Below are 6,357 nucleotides of genomic sequence, written 5' to 3'. Positions count from 1 at the left end.
TGATCTAAATTAAATTTATGATTTATTAGATTTAAAAAGTATTTAAATCTAAAATAAAATTTTTTTGTTAATAATTCCTGCACAAAGAATCATCATATATTTGTCTGAGAAATTTGCGCAGTTTAAAGTTGAAATTGTTTCAATTACATGAACCTGTTTAGATTAGATCTAAAGTAGTTTCATGCTTATTTCATTTGCATTTTGATTATGAATCAAACATGCAACTTGGTTGGTAGAATCATGTTGTAAAAATATTTTACAAACATGAAAATTATTTTCGAAAAGCTGAACCCCAACCCTCAGCCTAAAACTTAATTGAGAATTAAGAAGTTGTTTGATTAGGTTCTAGGATTGTGAATTGAAGAACCTAAGACACAAACAATAACACATTGGGTTAATGGGTTAGTGAGAATTAGGTCCATTAATTGGGTTAGACCTAAGGTTAGATTAAAGATGGACCTAATTAGAGAATTGACTAAATCTAATCACTTGTTGTCTTAGATTAGGTCAAGGATTCTCTAGATCAATTACAATAGTTGTAGTTGGTCAAATCCATGTCTTTAACAAGAACCAAATGGACTTGATTCTTGGCTAAGCGATCTAGCACGAACTGTTAAGTTGATCTAATCGAAAGTAATTAAACCAGTTGGTGTCTAAGGTAAACCAGACCGGTGATTTTTAATTGGCAGCCCACTTACCTGACCATTTCTGATGGTATCTAAGGCAAGCTTTGGCAGACCCTCCCACCGATCGAATTTACCTGGTCTCTTGGTGAAATTATGTTTTGATCGGATCACTTAACTATTCGAGCTGACCCATTTAGCTAGGTAAATCAGTGTGACTGATTTAGGTGCTCCTAGACCAGCCCTTTTAATGGTCTCTCTTAAACTGACTTGGTGAAGCCAGTGGGAGGATCATGATAAGCTGGTTCATCTGACCTCCTCCTCTAAATCAATTAAATCTTCTAAAATTATTAGATCCTTAAAATGAAGTAGTTATAGTGATAATTAGATCATAGCTCCCATTAAGTGGATGATAATGGGTCCATCAGTTAGATAATCATTGGAGGCCCAAAGGCCTGGTGCTTATCGGCTGATGGAATTGCCATTCATAATATGATTTCTTGATTACATCTTTCTAAATGGTGGTTAAGTTAGCCAACCAAAGTTGGGCCTAATCATTCATTGGCTAGATGGGCCAAGTATGATCATGTTAATGGTTGGACCTAACCAGACCTTTTCAGTATAGGCCAAAGCCTACTGATTAGGGACTGGGGCAAAATTAAATTACTAGAAATTGTTTAGAAAAATAATTAGTTATGAACCTATCCTTAGATGTACATGGGTTGGCCAACCAAAGTTGGGCTTGTGTGCAGTCTAAGTAGATTCTAGTACCCACTAAAAAATTAGGATAATTCTTCGAATTGGAGGTAGAGGCTACCAATTCGAATAAAATAGTGGGAGAAATTTTTTGATTAAAGTCCAAATCTTTAGGTTTAATGAATCAATTATTAATTAAATTATGATTTTTCTTTATGCAGATATGGCCACTTCCCTATCACTCCGATCATTGTTGGACAATGATAAGTTGGTGGGACCCAACTTCGGTAGTTGGTACCGAAAGTTGAAGATAGTCCTCGAGCATGAACGGATCCTATATGTGATAACGGATCCTGCACCTGAGGAGCCAGCTGCCAATACACATGAAACAGTCAGAAACACTTATCAGAAGTGGCTCAATGTTCGAACCATGGTACGCTGCATCATGCTGGCCGTCATGAGCAACGAGTTCAGTTGCAGATTTGAGACGGCTCAGCCAAAGGACATGCTTCAAGTATTGGAGGATGCCTTTGGCACATCCGATGACGTAGAGAGGTACAAGACTAGTTGTGCCATCTTCAACGCCAAAATACAGGATGGTGCCTCTGTCACTGATCATGTATTGTACATGATCGAGCTGATGGAGTGTTTGAGCAACCTCGGCTTTCCCTTGCATGAGCAACTTGGAAAAGATGCAATACTGAACTCGCTGCCCAAATCTTATCTCCCATTCCTCACTCATTATAGAATGTCAAAGCCTGAAGTAAACTACCACGGGTTACTAGGATTGCTTCAGAACTTTGAGAAGGATCACCAACTCCATAAGGAGTTGGTGAACTTAGTGGGAGTTCGTCTTCTGGTTCTCGACCCTTTGAGAAAGGAAAAAAGAACAAGAAGAAGAAAGTGAAGAAGGTGCAAGTTCAGACTGGGACATCTGTGCAGGGCCAGATCAGAAAGATCAAGCCCGATAAGAGTCAAGCTGAATGCTTCTTTTGCAAGAAGTAGAGGCACTGGAAGAGGAATTGTCCTCAGTACATTGCCTCTCTGGACCCGAACAGACAGAGAAAGAAACAAGCTGTTGCTGGGCAAGGTATTTATATGATAACTCCTTGTAATTTTTCTATTTGTGATATAACTGACTGGGTATTGGATACCGGTAGCCCTTACCATATTTGCAATCGTTGCAGGTCAGTAGGAGATTCAAGCAAGACGAGAGGTTCCTGAACGTTGGAGATGGAAGACCAGTTTTAGTTCTAGCATTAGGAATCTTGAAACTTGTATTTGAGTCTCATATCGTTGTTCTTAATGATTATCATTTCTGTCCCAGTTTCTTTTTAAATATTATTTCTGTAGGCCTTCTGGCCAAAAATGATTATGAAATTTCAATAAAAAAACAAGTTTGTAATATCATTCTGAATGGTGTTACTATATTTTGTGGATATTTGAACAATGGTGTGTATATATTATCACAACCTGTTAACGTAGTCTATTCTATTGGCAAGCACCCTAAATTAGATAGTGTATCAGATATCTACTTATGGCACTGTAGGCTAGGTCATATAAACAAGAACAGGATAAACAGGTTGACTCAAGAGAGAATCCTCAAAGTCAGTGATTGTGAATCACTTTCGATCTGTGAGTCTTGTCTTCTTAGTAAAATGATCAAGCCACCTTTTACTGAAAAAAGTGAGAGAGCTACTGAGCTCTTGGGCCTAGTACATACTGATGTATGTGGGCCCATGAGCATAAGTGCTAGAGGTGAATATTTCTATTTCATCACTTTCACAGATGATCTATCCAGATATGGATATGTCTATTTGATGAAGCATAAGTCGGATTCATTAGATACTGTGCCAATTAGCTATTGGACAAGTGGAAGTTGTTGAAAAATATGTCCCAAAAGTCAATCGTCAAGCTGTTGACGATTGAGCAACCTTGTATTGTAATTGATTTGTTAATAAATAAAATATATTTTTAATATTTTCATCACAAGTTTTCATCTTCTAATGAACTCCGTTGTAGTGATGAAGTCCTTAGAATTATTTAGATTCGATAAAGAGAGGATTTATCGATTAGTCCTTAAAACTGTTCACGACCAAATAATAGACTGTTAATAAGGATGACAGCTTCTATCGAGCATAGGTCGCTGTAGGCCATATGGGTTGGTTATCCTCTTAACCAAAGAGTGTGAAGACACTGGTATGGCATACAGGTGAGATGTAAGGGTAATTGAACGTGACCAACTCCAGAGCATTCTGCTGTCGAGAATGTCTCTGATGGGATATAGGTTAAAGTGTCCCTTAGACCTGAGATCGTCTCAGTGACTTGCAAGCAACTCACTGTGCTTTGGTACTAGACTAACTGAATTTCTAATTCAGTGACGAAAGGCTTCTGGGCACAGTCAAGTACTTGCGAAGTCAGAGTGTGATCGAGATGGGATTGACCACTCCAAGAGTTGGAGAAGAATGAGTCGCTGTATTTCAATTTAGCAAAACCTTGGCCAGGGTAATCCATCAGATGGATTTGATATTTTGAAATACAATGTGGACAACCTGATCAGAGTTGACAGTTGAACTCTAAGATGTCCTATGAGCATTTTGGTCAAGGAGATGAATTATATGAAAACTATATCCGCATGGGTTCTAAGGAAGTTGTTCTACACATTCGACCTATCCGACCGTCGGGTACCATTGCTAGATGGTCACTTCGATTGGTATAGAAATTCGTTCCTGTGCTACTGACTTAGGTTCGAACCTCTGAGATCACACACATTAGAGTTCACGATCCGATCGGATGGTTGATCAACGATTAAGAATCGTTCTAAGGTTAAACAATCAATATGATTGACATTTAACCTAGTGCAAGTGTTGCAGGAGGATCGATTAGCAATTCGATTGTTAATTGGCTTAATTTGATTAAACCAATGGGCTGAGATTAAGTCTAATTGAATACGATTTAATTAAATTTGGTTTGGGCTTGATTGGATCAAGTCCAATTGATTTATTGGATAAGCCAAGTGCAAGAAAAAACTAATCCTAGTTCAATTAAGACTTGGGTCAACCTAATTTCTAATTCGATTAGAAAATTAAATTAGATTTAAATCTAATTTAATCTGATTAAATTAGATTCTTAATTGGATAAGACCTATTTTAATTGGGTTGATTTGGTTTTGGTTTTATTTGGTTTGAGAAACTAGATTGGAACAAGACATAGATTGAATCCCAGTAAGACTAGGATTCCACCTTGCGCCAATTTAGCCCCCACGCCCACTCTCTCTTATCCCACGCCCACTCTTATTTTGTGCGACAAAACTTCTCTCCCAGGTCTTCACACATGCCCAAAACTTTTCTCTCTTTCTCTCTTATATGGAAAGTGGTTGTGGATCAAGTCAAAGTAGAAATTAGTTTGGATTTCAAATTCTATGAGATAGAGTTTTAGGAAACCAAAACTCTTTCCTTATGGTACTGATTTTATCCAGATTTTTTTAAAAATTTTCATGATTTTTATGGGACATAATATATGCCCTTTGCTAGTGGTCCACGCACAAAAAGAAAGAGGGGGCACCCAAGAGTTGGGCGTCCCTTATCTTGCCATATTTGGATAATTCTTGACTAGGTATTTGACCTAGACAAGGACTCTATCATATCTCTCTATTTAAAATAAATTTCTTCATGAAATTTTCATGAAAAATAGAGAAAAGAGAGATCTTTGGGGCGTGCAAAAATCAGGGAGAAAGAAGGTTGAGGCATGGAGATACAATAGACACAAGACTAAATGTCTAGGTGAGAGCAAAGATAAGAAGAAAAAGATCTTCTTCTAGGATTGCTGTGTTCACCTCTTCCATTCCTCCATGTTGAGTTTTCTGAGAGTGTCTTAGATCTAAAACTCCTCCTACTTCTCATCTTTGGAAGAGTCCTAATCAATAAGAAGGAAGCATCTGATTGACCATCGAAGAAAAATCAGTACAGTACTAACGTACTGTGCTGATTTTCTGAACCGAACTTCTAATCGTGATTCATGAGCTCGTATGGACGACTCCTAGAGACCGGACGCATGTATAGCTCGCAACATCATCCTCAAATCCGGATCAGTAAAGTTAGAACGTCTAACTTGCAACGTAATAGATCTGATCTATTATATTTTACATACATTAGATGTAGTATAGAAACATGTTGACATAATCAACACGTAGTTCTTGTCCTTTATATTTTAATTTCTGATTTAATGTTATGTAATAATCATGTAATAGGATCTTAAATCTAAAAATTCTCTGATTTTATAAGATAAATTTTAATTTATTTTAATCTTCCACTGCCTGATCTTGAAAAGTTTCAAGATCTAACCCTTAAATCCTAAATCTGGTTCCTTTAAGAATTATTAAAAATTATAAAAAATATTACAATCACTCTTACAAGTATAATTAGTAACTATAATTTATATTCAATTTTTTTTATATTATTAAAATCAATTCCTATATTAACACTGATGTTGGCCAATAATTAAAAGATTCCAAGGTAAGAAACGATCACAAATTTAGAACAAATGAGCGGCACCCTAAAATTTGATGAGTATAAAATTTGACTGAACAATAATTCACCCTAACAATTTGATGAGAATAAAATTTAACAATAATTCACAAATATTTTGAAAAGAATACATCGAGTACAAGGTTTTTCACAAAACCACTGATTGGTTTAACATCCAATAACCAAATACAAAGTTTTTCAGAACCCACCCACCCACAAACACTCGAACGTATGTACATGACTCAACAATATACTTGAACAATAATTTAGATACTTTTGAAGATAATGAATCAACGAGTAATGGATAAAAGAAGAGAAACATCATATGCAGATCACTTTCTTTTTTTCTATGGTCAGCACTATAAATATTTTGAGTGCTTTCCAGACAAGGAATACTGTTTTCCTGGTGACTCGAGGCCTCAAGTCTTGCATCAGCAAGGTCAACCATATAATTAGGTAATTGCTGAAAAGTTAAGTGAACAACAATGTAATATTTAGAGACAACAGATCCG

The sequence above is a fragment of the Elaeis guineensis genome, chromosome 11, assembly GCF_000442705.2.
Source record: "Elaeis guineensis isolate ETL-2024a chromosome 11, EG11, whole genome shotgun sequence".
Classification (NCBI taxonomy): domain Eukaryota; kingdom Viridiplantae; phylum Streptophyta; class Magnoliopsida; order Arecales; family Arecaceae; genus Elaeis; species Elaeis guineensis.
Note: the sequence above shows the minus strand (reverse complement) of the source record.